The sequence below is a fragment of the Heteronotia binoei genome, chromosome 2, assembly GCF_032191835.1.
Source record: "Heteronotia binoei isolate CCM8104 ecotype False Entrance Well chromosome 2, APGP_CSIRO_Hbin_v1, whole genome shotgun sequence".
NCBI classification, from domain to species: domain Eukaryota; kingdom Metazoa; phylum Chordata; class Lepidosauria; order Squamata; family Gekkonidae; genus Heteronotia; species Heteronotia binoei.
In genome coordinates, this window is record NC_083224.1 from 88,532,923 (window position 1) to 88,552,219 (window position 19,297).

The window sequence follows — 19,297 nt, forward strand, 5'->3', positions numbered from 1 at the left end:
GCAACTAATCCTCCTACCTATATGTAATGCTTAAGGAAATTTAATTTAATTTTTAGATTTATACCCTGCCCAATCCTACAAGCAGGCTCAGGGCAGCTCACAACAATAAAACAACAGAGTTAAAACAATATCATAAAAAGACATTACAAAACAGGAGCAGTACAATAAACAGTCTTACAGACATAGGCAGTAAACACCAAGCAGCTGATGATTTCACCATAATGGTGAAATGCTGGGGGAAGTGATGACTTCAAAGGACGCCTGTTAGCTTAATTAAAAGTAATAATAATAATAATAATAATTATTATTATTATTATTATTATTATTATTAATTAAAAGTATGGCGGCAGAGCTCCGTCTTAAAGGCCCTGTGAAACCTTGATAAGTCCTGCAGGGCCCAGATCTCCAGCAGGAGCTCATTCCATCAGGTAAGGGCCTGGACTGAAAAGGCCCTGGCCCTCATTGAAGCCAGCTGGGCATCCTTAGGACCAGGAACTATGAGAAGATGTTGAGCAGCAGACCTCAGTGCCCGGGGGGGGGGTCATATGGGGAGAGGCGGTCCCAAAGATATGCAGGTCCCTGGCTGTAAAGGGCCTTAAAGGTAAGGACCAACACCTTGAACCGGATCTGGTACTCGAGAGGTAGCCAGTGCATTTCACACAGCATCGGATGCATCCATGCCCATGTAGGCCTTGATGCCAACAACCGGGCTGCCGTGTTCTGCACCCACTGGAGTTTCTGGAGCAGGGTCAAGGGGAGCCCCACATAGAGAGTTACAATAGTCTAATCTGGAGGTGACCGCTGCATGAATCACTGTGGCTAGATAATGGGAGGTAAGGTAGGGGACCAACTCAGATGGAAAAAGACGGCCCTTGCAGTGGCAGTGACCTGTGCCTCCATAGATAAAGAGGCATCCAGGAACACCCCCAGGCTCTTCACCTCTGTCAATTGGGTGCCATCGAAGGGTGGGAGCCTGATCCCACTCCCCACCCCCTTCTGATCCATCCGTCTTTGATGGATTCAGTTTCAGCCAGCTCTGACGCAACCAATCAACCGCAGCCTGCAATACCTCACCCAGTTCTTCAGGGGCAGAGTCTGGGTAGCCGTCCATAAGCAGATAGAGCTGGGTGTCATCAGCATATTGGGGACAACACAGCCCATATCTTTGGACCATCTGGGTGGGGGGCGCATGTAGATATTAAATAGCATTGGGGAAAGGACAATTCCACACACACACACACACCCCGAGAGCTACCCTGAGTCTCCAACCATGGAGAAAGGAGGTCAGCCACTGTAAGGCTAATCCCCGAATCCCTGCGTCAGTGAGGCAGTGGGCCAACACCTCATGGTCGACTGTATCAAATGCTGCTGACAGATCTAACAGTATCAGCAGCGCCGAACCACCACAATCCAGATGCCTCTGGAGGTCTCTGTCCCATGGGTGGGGCGAAAGCCGCACTGGAAGGAGTCCAGGACGTCAGTTTCCTCCAAGAAAGCCTGGAGTTGCACTGCCACCACCTTCCCCACTACCTTGCCCAGGAATAGTCAATTTGATACTGGGCGACAGTTAGTAAGGACCATAGGTTCCAAAGATGGTTTCTTCAGGAGACGGCAAACAACTGCCTCCTTCAAAACCCCTGAGAATGTCCCTGATAACAGGGTAGCATTGAAAATCTCCCGCAGGGGAATCCCTACCTCATGGCCACTGGCAATGAAATTGGTCTCAATGTATCTGAAGAAGTGTGCATCTACACATGCTATGTCCCTCAGTTCTCACTTGTATCCAGAATTGAACTGTGCTATGAAGTAAAAGGATTAGACCTGTCTTACACTGTCTTACAGGAGTGTGACTTCCTGTCACATTAACACCAGTAACACACACACAAACGTAGACAAACCATCTCTGTTTTAATCCTGTGTTGTTTTTACCTGGATTTGAACAAAGCAGGAGTCAAGTACACCTTTAAGTCCAACCAAGTTTTATTCAGAATGTAAGCTTTTATGTGCTCTCTAAGCACACTTCATCAGACAAGGGGCTCAGGTACGTTCTGAATAAAACTAGGTTGGTCTTAAAGGTGCTTTGTTCAACTACTTCAGACCAACATGGCTGCCCACTTGGATCTTTTTACCTGGATTGACTCATATATTATTTCATGTGTCTGCAACTTGTTGCTTTGTTTGCAGCCCTGAGACAGGTTGCAGGGTGGTTAGTTGCCAGGAAGGGTTAGTTAGACTCAAGATATATAAGGAACCGGGTGATAAGTATAGCTGAGATTGGATTAAAGCAGTTGGTAATACCTGTGAATTGCAGCAAATTAGCATACAAATACAAGACTAAGCACATAAGGTGGGATATAAATACTTTCAATAAAATTAAAGACACGACGTGTATGTTTATTTGTTTTATATTACACTCCAGTACTCATTTAATTAAGGTATCTCTGAACTGAAAAGGAATGATCATGATGTTTCTCAGAAATGTGGCGACAAGTATCAAACCTCAAGACAACTCTGTACAGTACACATTGGACGGAAAACAAGTAGATCAGTTTTTGCAACAGAAACGCTTTCCTAAGGAAATAGCATTTAGACCAGGCTGTGTCAGAATTCAGGCCCATTTCACGTGACAGCACACGCAACGATCTTGTTCTACCAATGCAAATAGCCCCACCGCCATCCTGGAGACGGGGGGGTGGGGAGGAGGGAGAGGTTGAATATAAATCTGCCAACATCTACAAACCCCTGAGAGGGGGAAATCCCTCGACTAATTACACGGCAATGAAAGGAAACAGCTTCAACCACGTTTCCATTGGCTATTCCCACTGTCTGTTTTCCTCAAACGTAGCCAATAGCAGTAGAAGGCTCCTGGGCGGGAGCGACGTGTTGCCGGCTTGACCAATGGAACAGGAGAAGGGAGGTGTGGTCAGCGATGTCCCGGTTATGAGGGAGAACAAGATGGCGGGGATCAGTTTCCCTGTCCCCCCCGCTTTTCACTCTCTCTCGCTCCCCGTTCAACCTCGGTCTAAGTCGCTGTGGAGAAAGCCCCGCCTCACAGTTCGGAAGGCTCCAGGCCTTCATAGCTCCGCCACCCCCCTCTGGTCCAGCCCGGTCACCTTCCCGCGACCCTGGGGGCACAGCGGAGGGCGGGAGAGGGAAAGGAAAGGGGTGGCAGGCGGACGGGTTCTCGGCTTTACTTGCCTGGGCCGCCTCCTATGCCTCCTCTTCCGTGGCGGCGGCGGCTCTTCTGCAGGGCGGACGGGCTCGAAGAGTCGGCCGGGGTGAGGGGGACAAGATATCGGCTCAGTTCGCGTCTTCTGAGCGCCGCCCCCTCATGCCCGCGGCTCCAAGCCCGCTCGGCCCCGCTGCCACTCGCTCCCAGCACCTCCGCGGTTTCGGCTCCTGTAGCGGGGGGAGGGGGGAGGGAGCGAGGGAAGGCAAGATGGAGGCGGTAGCGGCGGCGGGAGCGCAGCCCGGCCAAACGATTGAGAGAGGGAAGGAGGGAGGGGGCTGCCGCCGCTCTCCCTTCTCTTTTTCGCTCCCCCCCCCCCGCGGACAGGGACCGCCCCCTCTGCTTTTTCCTCGTTGGACACAAAGCTTGAGGGGCCAGGGGCAGCAATGCGGGGGGGGGCCTAGTGTGCTCTGCCTCCACTCCCCTTCTCGATGTGGCTGGGAGACCTGGGGCTGGTATGCTCGGACGCAGTGTGTTGAGGGTGGGGGGAGGAGTATTGGGAGCCTGGAGACAGGCTTTCCTGAGGGGCAGTGGGGAGGTGGTGATCATCTGAGGGGAAAGTACCCCCTTGTAAAAAAGCGGGGTGCTATTTGAGATCTCTTGTAGTCTGCTTAAGGACTTGTTTGTAAATTAGGAAATTCTGTCAGGAAGTCCTTTTAGTCCTGGAAAGTTTATGAACCCCACATGCATATGGTTGTATTTTAAAGAATCAGCACATGTTCTCTGTTAACATGCTTTGAGAAGCTGCAGCCAGTTAAGGACATGTATAGGAATAAAAAGTTGTCAGTGGTGTTCCAAAAGAAAAATCCAAAACTTAAAAACACAATCCACATAATGCCTTTTATTAGGATCATCCAAATGACACATGACCACATGGGCATTCCAAGTTCTCCAGAACTCTTCTTCAGGCATGACATCATACACACAAAAAGTAGGAAAGGAAAATGCTTCAGGATACTGTTATGTTCTAATTAACTATGCATTAGATTTTAAATGCTATGTTAAATGTTGCTTGTATCTGATAACACCCAGCTTCTTCAAGCAAGAAGCAATAAAATGGTTACAGTCCTTAGGAGAAAAAATATTAGAGCCACTTGTTGGATTCCACATATCACACCTTTGGTGAACAGCTTGCCCCTACCCACTTCCAGTTTACTACCAATAAAGTAAGTAATCTGAATGGTGTGTGCAAACTATAATTTTGCATATTATTCCAAAATTCCCAAACATGGATCAAGTGGTGGTATCTAAAACCCAGCCACGTTGCTGGGTTGAAACTAAAGTACTGGATCAAGAACTGGAGAAGTTGTCCAATGTGTGGTTAGAACTTTGGGCAAATTAGAAAAACCCAACGGAGTGTTAACTGAAATCTTATGTAAGTAACTTCTAGATCAGGAGTCCCCAACCTGCCACCCCTGAGCTCTTTCTGTGTGGCCCTCCAAAATACATGTTTGCTGCTGTCAACCTCAAGGCTTTTCCCCTCAGACCCCCACTGTCCTTTCTGCCTAAACAGGCACAATCTACTGCCCTTCCTTTCCCTTTCTTGGAAAAAAACTCAATAGCAACGTTGTTTCTTCTGATCTTCATGGTTCCTTCTGTCAGTTCCCTCTTGGTCTTATCCTCTGTACAAGCATTTTAGCCATTCTGGGTGCTTTGCTAGGCAGCAGAGCTCATTCAGTTTTCTTTCAGTTTTCACGTATTACCATGTTGAAGGCTCTATGTGTGTGAGAAAGATAAAGCAGCTATGCAAATGGATACAGGAGATGTCTGGCCTGCTTTTGCGGGGAGAGGGGGGAGAGGCAGGAAAAGGACAGTAAAAAAGGATACAAAGTGTTTTGCATACTGAACATTTCTAGAGGCTCCACCCATCAAGGCACCTCCAAGTGGCTCCTAAGGTTGCTGCTGCAGGTGAAAGCATTCTTCCTTCCTCAATAAGAGCTGGTTGTGCTCTGACTTCTTGCCTTGCCTGCTTCTGCCTCTCTTCCCCCAACCACTACAGTTAGGAGTCTTCTCATGCATCTGTGACTGCAAGAGCTGGTGGATGGCTTCTTGGGTTAAGAAGGAAGGAGTACAATCTTGGCAGGGAAGCTTATGGGATTCCCCTTCCCACATCTTCCTCTAGCCAAGTTCCTCTCCCCTCCCCAGCTGTCATTTTGCTTTTCACAATTGAGGCTTGGCTGACAGACTGTGATGTATATGGTATGCCGTATTTTGGGCAGGAGTTCACAGGAGTGAAGCTCCAGAACCTCTACATTTTCTTGTGCCCCCCCACCAAAAAGCCCCTCCCCCCCCAAATACTTGTTTCTGGGATCCAATCTCCCTGTGTGAATTTTGCTGAACTCTTAAGATTTGACAAACTTTCTAATATTTTCCCCACAAAAAAATGAGGAAATAACCAAAACATATAAAGCAGACAGATGGAAATCCTCATCATGCCGATGTGGCCACATAGGAGAAAGTAATTTACAAAGTATGATGGGAGCAGTGTTCCCTCTAAACTAAGTTAGTGTGAGCTAGCTCACAGTTTTTTAGCCCCCAGCTCACAGATTTTTGTCCTAGCTCAGGAAGGATGTCCCCAGAACAAGCTAATTTATGCAGTAGCTCGAAACCTTACTGCCAGTATCTCACAAAGTAGAATTTTTGCTCATAAGACTATACAGCTTAGAGCAGGAAATTTGTTATGAGGGACAGATCTGACATAATAAGACCTTGTTGGGCCAGGCTACATGTGTCATATAATGTGCCAGGTAGCAGAGATATACGCTTTATAAAGCACACAGACAAACACAAAGATTTTTTAAAAATTAAAACATGCTTAAAACATTAGCATCTGTTAGTCTGAACAGTGCTTTCTTTGTCTCTCTCCTATGTGTTCTGGGGGACTGGGCAAAGGAAGCTCTGGCTCTTCCTCAGGGGAATGGGAGGGGGAGGAGCCTCAGCCAATAGAAGAGAAGCTTAACAGTACTGTGCATTTGAAAGAGTCTGGCAAAGCAAGCTATCCCTCCCTGGAGGCACCTCAGCCAATGGAGAAAATAGGGGCTTCTCTCTGTTGCTCCTGTGCAATTGAGCAAGCCTGGCAAAGCAAGCTGTGAAGCAGAAGGAAGCAAGAGAGAGGGAGAAGGAAGGAGATGACAGCCAGTTGCTCAAGGCCCTGATAGGAGCCTTTTGGGGGCCTCATTTGGCCCCCGGGCTGCATGTTTAACAATCCTGGCATAGAGGGAGTATTGGATGGGAGTAAGGTTTTATTATGACAATTATAATTCAAGAAGGATTTTAAGGTAGATGCTAAACTGATATAATTTAGTACCTCTTCTGGTGATGTCAGGGGTGTGTGGCATATACAAATGAGTTTTGCTAATAAGCTTCAGTACCACTTTTCTATGAAATGACCCCTGTATATGGGCACCCAGCATATAATTTGAAGCTAATTATATGCTGCTCCAGGTGGGAGGTTGATCTTTCATTTGCTCTCTCTCTACCTGTCCAAGGAAAGGAAAGGAAAGGTCCTCTGTGCAAGCACCAGTTGTTTCCGATTCTGGGGTGACGTTGCTTTCACAACATTTTCACGGCAGACTTTTTACGGGGTGGTTTGCCATTGCCTTCCCCAGTCATCTACACTCCCCCCCCCCAACAAGCTGGGTACTCATTTTACTGACCTCAGAAGGATGGAAGGCTGAGTCAACCTCGAGCCGGCTACCCGAAAACCCAGCTGCTGCCGGGGATCGAACTCAGGTCGTGAGCAGAGCCTAGGACTGCAGTACTGCAGCTTTAACACTGCGCCACAGGGCTCTTTACCTATTAGCATGTGTAGATTTAAACTTCAAGGCAGTTTGTTTATTAAGAAATAAATCTCATAGTATTCAATGTATTAGGATTCTATCTCTGCCATCTGGTAGGTCAGCTTCTGTTATGTATTGGGACTGGAGTTTGGCCTTAGCCAGTTCTGTTTTTACCTTACTATGCTGAATCACTTATTAAAGAGCTGAATTCACTATCTCCTGGCGTCCTCATGCTTCGAACCCACTACATTTCACTGGCGAAGAAGGTGGTAAGCAAACAGCCCCGGCCATCAGCACTGCACTGCGCATCACTGCACTCTGCATCTGGCACCGCTCAACGCATCGCCACCACCAGACGACATGGCTGCCACTCCAGGACACTTTGATGAGTTTGATGCCACCACCAAGGGAATTCTAGGCCTCCCACTTCACTTTCTTCCTGGAGTCTTCGGACATCACGGACGATGCAAAGGAGCAGGCCACCTTCTTTCGTGTCTGCGGGCGCTCAACATTCGAGATCACCCATTCTCTGCTGGTCCGGTTGACCTAAAAGACACGCCATACCAGACCATCTTGAACTAACTTCAAGAGCACTTCGCGCCCAAACCCTCCATCATAGTGGCTTGCCATGAGTTCTATGGAAGGAACCAGGTAGTGGGAGAGTCAATTACAGCGTTCGTTACGGCTCTCCAAGGGCAGCCCGCCACTACAATTTCAGCAACCTGGAGGAGGCCCTCCGGGACCAGCTGGTGTGCGGCCTCAGGGGTGAAAGAATCCAACGGAGGCTCATCACCAAGAAGGACCCCACATTCCAGGTCGCATTGGAAGAGGCCCTCACCGCCGAATCAGCAGACCAATTCACTGCAGAGGTCCATCTGCCACCAAGCCCACCAGTTTCCAGAAGGCCCACCATGGCAGCCCACCATGTGGAATCGGCCGACGAAGCAGAAGAGGTCCTACAGCTGCCCCGACCAACTCACTGTGCCTCACACCTAACCACAACACCACAACATGCTGCAATCTCGACTCCCTGCACCAGCTGCGGAGAGCTCCACGAGCAGAGGACCTGCTGGTTCTGAGATGCCCAATGCCGGAACTGTGGAAAGGTTGGCCACATTGCCCGAGTCTGCCACTCCAAGGGGACCCAAAGGCGACAAACAGCACACCAGGAGTCCACACACGAGATGGAGCTCCACACCACATCACTCCAACCACTACAGGTACTGCATCTGCCCTTGGACACCCCAGATAAAATCAAGGTGACTGTTAGATTAGAGGGAGCCCCTTGCCAGATGGAATTGGACACAGGGTCCTCCATTTAAATCATTTCGGAGGAGACCCTCAGGGAAATCTGTCCCAACAGATGGCCTTGCCTCCGGCCCGCAGGGTTGATCCTCAGAGTCTTTTCACAGAACAATGTGGAAATAATAATAATAATAATAATAATAAGTTTTATTTAAGGGGGGTGAATAAGGGGGTGGGGAAAGTTCTGGGTGCAGTAGAAAAATTTTGATGGACTTTTGGACTCGCTGGTGGTGGGAGGTCGACGTACAAGTTTGCTGGGTCTGGCATGATTCATGCCTTTGGGGTTTGCAGTCACAGGAGTGCATAGCTTAACCCCTACAGACTTGGGGAGGGTTTGCAATGAATTTCCGTCCGTCTTCAACGGTACCTTGGGCTGTTACAGAGGGCCACCAGTGTCACTTGATCTAGACCCCCAAGTGCGGTCAATAAGAATGAAAGCCAGGAGCATCCCTTTTGTGCTCAAACCAAAAATTGAGGCGGAACTAGACCACCTAGTGGCCCAAGGGGTGCTAGAACCAGCACAACCTGGGAAACACCTATTGTCACTCCCATAAAGCCTAATGGAGATGTTTGCATCTGTGCGGACTACAAGTGTATGCTGAACAAGGTGCTATAAAACCATGCCTACCCAGTGCTGGTGGTGTTAGCATCAGGCACTTTAAGATGAAAACTGCTGATGCAACAGTATGTAACTCCAACTATACTAGCTAATGAGAGGCATGTGAAGCTAGTTAAGTGGGGTGTAACATGATTGGCCAGCTGCACCATAAGAACAAGGAACCTAACTCTTAGTCTTTGTTGGGTTGATGAGGAGGAAGGACGTGTTGGAGAAGTGGAGAGCTATTGTTATCAGAGACTGTTACTCTGTCCGTTTGACTGATGATGGTAATGACCCTGGTATGTGTAGACTATTCTCTGGATTTGTGACTGTGTACTTCTGACCTGGATGAACTGAACTAACTGTGCTTTGACTATCTTGGACTGCCTTTAACTACTCTTTTGCTGTAACCCCAATACAACTGTTTCAACCGGCTTACTGAAGTTGTGTCTTTGTAGACTTTTACTAGAGGCTGCACTTATCAGCATACTCATACTGCAGAACTCCCACGCACTACTGACATCGGTTGTGGGCCCAGCGTGGTCTGCGGGAGAGTGAGCTCTGTCTGCTGCAGCACTCGCCAGAAGTTCTACTCGTGAGTAAGGGAGCAGTTTGGGGCGTGGCACTTTGTTTGTGTTATAGGCAACAATGGAGTCCAGTGTTCATATCTCTGGCTTCTTGATAAAGAGGCTTAATGGAGAGAATTTTGGGACATGGTCAGAGAAGGTCACCCTATTGTTAAAGTTCCAGGGGCTGTGGGAATACGTGGCAACTCCGCCAGACATAACCACGCTACATGCAGAGGATGATGCTGAGGTGATAGCAAAGCATAAGAGTAATGACGAGAAGGCGTTCGCATTACTTGGCTTGACCTTGGAAGATTCACAACTCATCCAAATTAAAGGGGCCGACACAGCCAAGTCGTGCTGGGATGCACTAAAGGCAATATATGAGAGAGAAAGTGTTGGGTCACACATATTCTTAATGAAAAAGCTCTTATCCACACGTCTGGAGGCTGGTGGTGATATGATGACTCATCTTGAGCACATGACTCGTATGTTACACCAGCTGCAGGACAAAAAGGTAATTTTTACTCCCCTGCAGCAAGCCTACATAATCCTATGTTCCCTGGACAGTACGTATGATCAATTTGTGGCCAACCTTGATATTGTTCCACAAGCTGAAATCACCGTGTCCAGCGTTACCCAACGCCTGTTGAATGAGGCTATGAGAAGGAAGGATGCAGCTCGATTCCATGAGGCTCCAGCCCATTCAACAATGAATGTGCCTGCCCGGGAGGTCTTTAAAGGGGCAGAGTGCAAGGCAGTAGTAGCAAAAACAAGTGCTGTGCGCAAGTGTTACTTGTGTGGAAGTCACAAGCACCTACAGCGTCAGTGTTGTTTGTACAAGAAGAAACATTCTCCAGCTGTTACCAAAGGAGGTGGGTGCAATGTAATCATTAATGATTCCTCCTGCAGTAGCCAGCAATTTATGATTGACAGTGGTGCTACGGAGCACATTGCCAAGGACAGGAGGCTCTTTGAGACTTTTACTCCTACGCAAGGTCAGAGCGTGAAGCTCGCAAACGGGCTGTCTGCCAATGTAGCTGGGAATGGTCTTATCAACATCCCGAGCCTGAGGAGAAAGTTCCTTATGCTCAATGTTCCAAGTCTGAATTATAATTTGTTATCAGTTTCGGCTTTGACTGAACAAAATTATAAAGTTTGTTTTACAGCTACTGACTGCAATATATGTACAGAAGGAATTACTGCTAAAGCAAAAAGGAAAGGCGACCTCTATTTCCTGGAGAAGGAGCGAACGGTACAGCATGTGAGTACTAATGAACCACTGCATGATAATTGCATACATCTCTGGCACCGCAGGCTGGGGCACCTTAATTTCCAGGCAGTGAAGAAGACGCTTCAAGCGGCCGGAATTACTCCCAAGCCATGTGGGTGTTACATTGACTGTGAGGTATGCAAGGCTGTTAAGTCCAAAGCAACAGCCACGATATCTCCAAGCAAGTTTCAGACCGATGACATACTTGATTTAGTGTTCCTCGACCTGATAGGCCCGTTCCCAACGAGGAGTCTGGGCGGGGCAAAATATGCATTTTGTATCGAAGACCATTTTTCCAGGTATGTTTTCTGCTTCCTTCTTAGGTCTAAGTCAGAAACATTCCAGGCATTTCATAATTGGCTTCGCTTTGTGCACCGCAAGACAGGGAAATACCCTAAAACCATTCTGAGTGACAACGGTACTGAATTCTGCAACGAGAGAATGATTGCTTTGTGCAGGAGGCACGGCATTGAAAGAAAATGTACAGCTCCTTACCGCCCCCAGCATAACGCTTTTTGCGAACGCAGAAATCAAACGCTAACCAATATGTGTATGAGCATGCTACAAGACAGCAATTTACCTATGTGTTACTGGGGGGAGAGCATAATGTGTGCTTCTCATGTATTAAATTTGTCTTGGTCGTCAGCTACAGGTATGATTCCTGCAGAGGCATGGTACGGCAAGAAACCTTCCTTAGAGCATGTCAGGATATTTGGGATTCCAGCGTACGTCCACATCCCAAAGGAGCTCAGGAGGAAAGGGAAAAACAAAGCTAAAAAATTGTTGTTTGTTGGTTATTCTAACAATCATCGAGCTTTCAGGTTTTGCCATGCTGGAGAGAAAAAGATAACGACTAGCGCATCGGCTAGCTTTCTTGAAAAATCTGTTGGCTGGCAACAAACGTCCTCAACTCTGATCATTCCGACAGTAGTGAAACAAGAGCCGCTACCCGTTCCTCGGAGGGGGAGGAGGAGCCCGTCGCTCAGCAACGGAGGCATCAAGGAAGAACCGTTAACTCCTACATTCCCAGGAGCTGGTGTTTCTCTGCAGCCTGAGATGGCAACACAACAGACAGTGTCTGATGAAGCTGTAGAACCAATTCTTCGGAGGTCCACTCGAGAAACGAGGCCACCAGATCGCTACAGCCCACGACAGACATGCGCTGTGGTTGCTGAACCCTCGAGTTATGAGAGTATACAGCATCTATCAACAGATGAGCAGGCTGGATGGCGCGCTGCAATGAAGTCTGAGCTAGAGTCCCTGCAAAGCCAGCACGTCTATGAAGAAACAACTCTACCTATCGGTCAGAGACTCATTGGGTGTAAATGGGTGTTTAAGCTGAAGTCTGGCATAGATGGTACTACTCAGTACAAGGCCAGACTTGTAGCCCAAGGTTTTTTACAGGGGGGGCAAGACTATGACAAAACCTTTGCCCCTACTCTAAAGGCTACATCACTGTATTGCGCTCTTACTATTGCAGCCAAACAGAAATGTTTAGTCAGGCATCTTGATGTGAAAACAGCCTACTTGCACGCACCACTGAGGCACTGTATATATATGCACAAACCACCAGGTGTCTCAGATGATGATGATAATGCTAATACTTGTTGGTTGCTTAAGAAATCCTTGTATGGATTAAAGCAGTCTGGATTCGAATGGAACCAGCATTTGGTAGATAACCTTAAAATGTTGGGTTATAAGCAAGGCGTTGCAGATCCCTGTGTGTTCACGAAGGGAACAGGGGAGCAACGTTCTATCATATTAGTGTTTGTTGATGATCTGGCACTAATATGTAAATCTGCCAAAGTAATGAGTGATACTATTGATGCTCTAAAATCTAAATTTACTGTAAGAGATCTAGGAGAGATCAAGCAATATGTTGGATTGGAAATTGCAAAAGTAAATGATGGATACAGAGTATCACAGAGGGCAAAAATATCCCATTTGCTAAAACAGTTCAAGATGGAACAATGCAAAGGGGTACAAAATCCTATGCTACCAGGTAATGAATCTGACTGTGAACAGAGTCCACTGTTCGATCAAGGAATATACCAATCCCTGATTGGAAGTCTGTCATATCTCGCAAATTGGTCCAGGCCGGACATAGCCATGGCCACTAATGTTTTGGCTAGAGCTGTTAAAGATCCTAGGCAAAAGCACTGGCTAGCAGCCAAGCATATATTAAGATACCTAAAGCAAACCATAGACTTAAGTTTATTCATAACACCTACTGGTGAACTTACTATGTACGCCTATGCAGATGCTAGTTTTGCAAATGATCCTAAAACTAGGCAATCTACAACAGGAATGGCTATCTTTCTGGGTGGCACCCTAATTGGGTGGAGATCACTAAAGCAGAAACACGTGTCTCTGTCCACCTGCGAGGCAGAATACGCAGCATTAAGCGCAGTGTGTACTGAAATCATATGGTTCAAGCAACTGTTGTTAGATTTTGGTATATGTCATATGAATCCCATCATTGTGAGGGAAGACAATCAGGCAGCTATCCAGTTAGCAACCTCTCATGGAGTCAAGAGTAGATCTAAACATACAGATGTACGCTTTCATAATGTTAAGCAATGTTTAGAGGACAAACTGATAGTGCTGGAGTACTGTGAAACTAATGCTAATATCGCAGACTTGTTTACCAAGATTCAAACCCATGTAAAGCACAAGGAAAGTTGTATATCTTTGGGTCTTAGAAAATGAAACAGTAAAGTCATGCTGTATGAATGTTAAAAATGAAATGTTTTATGGTGACAAAATGTATAGTCCATGTCGTTACACAAGGGGAGGATGTTAGCATCAGGCACTTTAAGATGAAAACTGCTGATGCAACAGTATGTAACTCCAACTATACTAGCTAATGAGAGGCATGTGAAGCTAGTTAAGTGGGGTGTAACATGATTGGCCAGCTGCACCATAAGAACAAGGAACCTAACTCTTAGTCTTTGTTGGATTGATGAGGAGGAAGGACGTGTTGGAGAAGTGGAGAGCTATTGTTATCAGAGACTGTTACTCTGTCCGTTTGACTGATGATGGTAATGACCCTGGTATGTGTAGACTATTCTCTGGATTTGTGACTGTGTACTTCTGACCTGGTTGAACTGAACTAACTGTGCTTTGACTATCTTGGACTGCCTTTAACTACTCTTTTGCTGTAACCCCAATACAACTGTTTCAACCGGCTTACTGAAGTTGTGTCTTTGTAGACTTTTACTAGAGGCTGCACTTATCAGCATACTCATACTGCAGAACTCCCACGCACTACTGACAGGTGGTCAGCCATGTTCTAGCTTCGCTCGCTGGTGCAAAAATCTTTGGCAAATTGAATTTGGCACAGGCGTACCAACAACTACCAGTTGATGAAGCCACCACCGAGGCACAAACGATTGTGATGCACAGGGGGGCATTCAAGGTAAAGAGAATGCAGTTTGGGATCAGTGTGGCCCCGGGGATCTTCCAAAACTTAATGGACTCCCTCTTAAAAGGTATCCCCGGGGTCCAGCCCTTCTTTGATGATGTTCTTATCACCGCCCTGATGGAAGAATACTTCATCAACCATCTCCGTGCCGTCCCACAATGTTTCGACTCGGATGGGCTAAAAGTGAAGCAGGAAAAGTGTCTCTTGGGAGTTCCGCAGGTTGAGTACCTGGGATTCTTAGTCGATGCAGAGGGCATTCATCTGGTTCCCAACAAAATCAGCGTCATAGTCGATGCCCCGCAACTCAAATCCAAACAGGAGCTGCAAGCATTTTTGGGGCTCCTGAACTTTTATCATTCATTCCTGCCCCTCAAAGCCACGTTTGCGGAACCCCTGCACCATCTCCTCGACAAGAATGCTCCATGGGTCTGAGGTAAAAAAGGAAGCCTCCGCATTCTGGGCCGTCAAAGAACTGCTGACCTCCAACAAGGTTCTGGTGCACTTTGATGAATCCTTGCCGGTCATTCTCCCCTGCGATGCATCCCCATATGGCGGTCCTCGGCCATCGCCTCCCAGACAGCAGGGAGGTACCAGTGGCTTATTACTTCCACACCCTTAATTTGGCCGAATGCAACTACGCACAAATCGACAAAGAGGCACTGGCCATCACTGCAGGAGTAAAAAAGTTCCACAACTACTTCTACGGGTGACCGTACACCATTGCCATGGACCACAAGCCCTTGGCTGAGTCTACTCACTCCCGACCGGCAAACCCCCGAGATGCTCTTGCCCGGGATCCTGCGCTGGTCTACCTTTCTCGCAGGTTACCAATACTCCCTACAGCACAGGCCTGGAAAAGCAATGGGGCACGTCAACGCCCTCAGTCGCTTGCCGTTACCTGCCCAAGACCCAGACCCAGCGCCAGTCCGCCAGATCCTACTCATCGAGGATCTCCCCGACCAACCCTTGCAAGCTGCTGACATTGCCCGCCACTCAGGTAAGGACCACATCTTATCCCACGTCCTCGACTGGGTGGAGAAGGGGTAGCCTACTGACCGGGTGGGCCTCAAATTTACAGCTTTTTCCTTGTGCTGGGATGAACTCTCTTCTCACAAGGGATGCCTGCACTGGGGCAGCCAGGTGGTGGTTCCCTTTGCCCTGCGTCAACAAGTTTTGGAAGCCCTGCATGAGACTCACCCGGGCATCGTTAAAATGAAAGCTCTCACCCGGAATTATGTGTGGTGGTCGGGGATGGACAGTGAGTTTGAGGTCTGGGTCAAGCAATGCCAGGCCTGCCAGGAAACCCAGCCAGAACCTCCCCGCACCCCTATGCAACACTAGGAGTCCATCTGCAACCCATGGCCCCAGCTGCATTTGGACTTTGCGGGCCCCTTCCAGGGGCAAATATTCATAATTTCGGTACACCAAGTGGTTGGAAGTAGTCCAAGTCACTTCCAGCTCCTCCCAAGCAGCAATCCAAGGGCTCCATAGGATTTTCTGCACACACGGCATGCTGGACATGGTAGTCACAGACAACGGAATGGCCTTCACTTCAGAGGAGTTCCAAGAGTTTCTGGGTCGCTATCTCATCAGGCATGTCCACTCTGCCCCATTCCACCCAGCCACCAATGGACAGGCAGAACGGATGGTGCGCACCACGAAAGTGTCTCTCCGGCGATTAATTCACAGAGACTGGGACCACCGATTAGCTGTGTTCCTTTTCGGCCATCGAGTGACCCCTAGAGCTACCACAGGTCGCAACCCTGCAGAGCTTCTCATGGGCCGCCACCTGACAACCAGATTGGACCGTCTCCACCCAGATAGAGCCCCTGAACCTCGGCCGTCACCAGAGTGCTAGGAGGTGCCTCGAGGATTTTTTCCGGAGACTCTGTATATGCCCGGAACTTCGGCAGCAGCCCCACCTGGATCCCCACCTGAGTCATCCGAGTCACGGACCCAGTTTCATACGAGGTATCGACCGACGGGGGCCAAGTCCTGCGCAGACACATGGATCAACTCCGCCACAGCATGCTCCCTGCCGAGCCAGACACTACGGCAGACACCGCAGAGCAACCCCTGTCGGTGCCGCTGCAGGAGCCAGTGGGAATTAGCGCCCAGCCAGACTGCCAGGAATCAGAGGAACCCCAACCGGGAGCCTCTGACATCGGGGACCCTTCAACCACTCCCCCGCCGCAGCCTTTCAGCAGCCCAGCACCGGCAACCCAGACAAGGGACCTAGACTTCCTGGCCACACCCGGAGGGCTCCATTGGTTCAACCAGGAGCTGCAGAAACCAGTACATCTTAAAGACTGTGTTTGTTAGTTGCTGGGAAATTTTTTTGGGGGGGAGTGTTATGTATTAGAACTGGAGTTTGGCCTTAGGGCCAGCAGAGACTTGGCTGAGCTTGAGACTCCAGAACAATAGCCACCAGGATGCAAGAAAGTGGCCTATCATGGATCATTGGGCCAGCTGTTAACCTATAGTTGTGTTTAATGGGTTTTGGGGTGGGGTTAATTGCATGCATATAAGCAGGGCTGTTGACCCTGCTAGCTAGTTCCATTTTTACCTTACTATGCTGCATCACTTATTAAAGAGCTGAATTCACTATCTCTTGGCGTCCTCATGCTTCGAACCCAGTACATTTCAGTTTCATAACCCCCTTTAAAAAAAAATCCTCCTAGCCTGTGCATATGGCCCAATACTCCTGAGAACTGTAGTGGATATGGAGGCAGAGGTCTCTTCTCTTCTTTGCCATTGTTGAAATGAAAATTCTCAACTAATAACAGCTAGAATTGGTGGATTTGATGGGAAAGGGAATAGTTAGTTCCCTAAACTACACTGCTCATATTTTTTTTAATTTATTCAAGGATTATATTGAAATTATGCAAGTAGGGTTGGGGCACGCCTGACTCAGAAAATATCTGGGGACTTTGGAGGTGGAGCCAGGAGCAAGATTGTGACAAAGGGAGTTCTGGCTGTCCCGTTTAAAGGAACCACACTCTTTTAAATGCCTTCCCTTTATTGGAAATAATGGATGATGAGGGCACCTTCTTTTGGGACTAATGGAATTGGTCCCCCTGGTCCAATTTTTTGAAACTTGGGGGGAGAGGTTAAGGAAAGACATCTGATGCTATGCTGAAAACTTGGTGCCTCTCCCTGAAACAAAAAAGTCCCACCCATCCCTGATACCCACAGATCAATTTTTCATTATACCATATGAGGACCAGTTTCCATACGGTATAATAATAATAATACTTTTTATTTATATCCTGCCCTCCCCGCCGAAGCAGGCTCAGGGCGGCTCACACATAAATACAATGTACAATAAAACCATACGCAATAATTACAATTATATAAAATCATCCTTAAATCATTAAAACAATTTGTATTAAAATTAACATTATGGTGCTATAACTAAGGTCTTCTATAAAATTCAGTGGCTAAGACATATCCAGCGAGACTTCCTTGGCTCGGTATTAAGTGAAGGCTCACTGGCTGCTCCCAGTGAACTGCTAAAAAGGAAGGGAAACCAGCAAAACAAACAGAGTTGTTTTACACTCCTTCCAGATGAGGAAATGAAGACTATTCAGGGGAACTGTACTGCTGCATTTTTATTGATTGATTTTAGGAAATGTGAACATCTCCTGGCTCTGCTACCAAAGTCCCCAGATATTTTCTGAGTTAGACTTGGCAACCCTATTGGTAGGTAGCAGTCAAGGAGTGGGCTCTGTGCTGTTCCTGGGACTCTCTGCCTTCCACATGGTTGTTGCCTTAGCCTCTGTCTGCCAAGCTCAGTGCGGGAAGCAGCTGTGGGAAATGAGGTGGTGGTCCTGCGGGTGCTGGGCTGGATGGCAGCAGCTTCTTGTGACAGGCATGAAACTGATGATCACAGCCCACCAGAACCAGTGGTATGAAGCCATGCAGGGCTTCTTTTCATGCAACAGCTGTGAGAGCAAGGTGTTCAGGTCTCCTGAGACAGTGACTTGGTTTGGCTCCAGGGCAGATTTTCCAGCCATTTTTGAACTAGTCATTTCAGAGAGGTGTTATCTCCTTGGCTTGTTTAAAGGAGCCCAGGAAGCCTTCATTAAATGCCTGCCTCCCAAACTTATTTAAATGCCCTGTGTCTAAAAAAAAATCCTGGCTATGCCCCTGGCACCAACTTGCAGCAGTGCTTTGCATTGGGATGTCCTATGTTCTTTACAGAAGTTTCTGGCATCCCTAATATATTAATAGTTTTATATAAAAGAAAGGAGTGCTTTTGAGGTGAGAGTGCTTCTCCCTGCAGCTTCAGACCCTCCAGTCCCTCAGGGAAAATTGCGCCTTTTCCCCCAACTCTTTAACTCCCTCTAGTGGTCTCAGGGTTACACATGCAGTTTATAGAAGTGCATATATTTAAATGTATAACATTTGTGAACTTATTGGAGACCAAACTGGTATGTCAGTCAAAAGGATGTAACTTTCTTTTATTCCAAAAAGTTTGCTCAACTCTGCCTTGCTACATTGCAACCACAGATGGTCTTTCTTTACTGCTGCATTTTTTTTTAGGGAGAATAACATGAAATGGGTCAGGAGAAGCTATAGGCTGGGCCACACCCCCATAAAGCTTCTGGGTAGAGTAAAGTCACTGGGATCTGGCTAGGGCCTTCAAAATGCTTGAGGGAAGAGGCCAAGGAGGATGGACCAGCACAGAAGGGAGCAGAAGTAGGAGAGAGGAGGTGGATTAGAGTAGTACCTAACTCCCTAATCATCTCTTATCTGAGGCCAGGGAAGGTACTTCAACTGAATTAGGTTACATGATGGCTGGGACTGGGATCCCTACAGTTTTCTTTCTTTTATTTTCTTTCTTCTTCTTTTTTGAATTTTTAAATTCTGTGTGTGTGAGAGGGGGTGTGTGCCTGGAAGTCATGGTGACTTCTAGTGACTCACCTCTACTGGGGGCATGAAGGATGAGAGGTGGCTGAATAAAGCCTGCCTCTGGTATTTCAAGGAGGTCTCTCATCACAGTACTTGCCAGACTCAACCCTGCTTAGCTTCCAAGATCTGATGAGATCAGGCTCACCTAGGCTATCCAGGCCAGGGTGGATTCCTACAGTTTTCTTCCCTGAAACATTGTAATCTGTTCA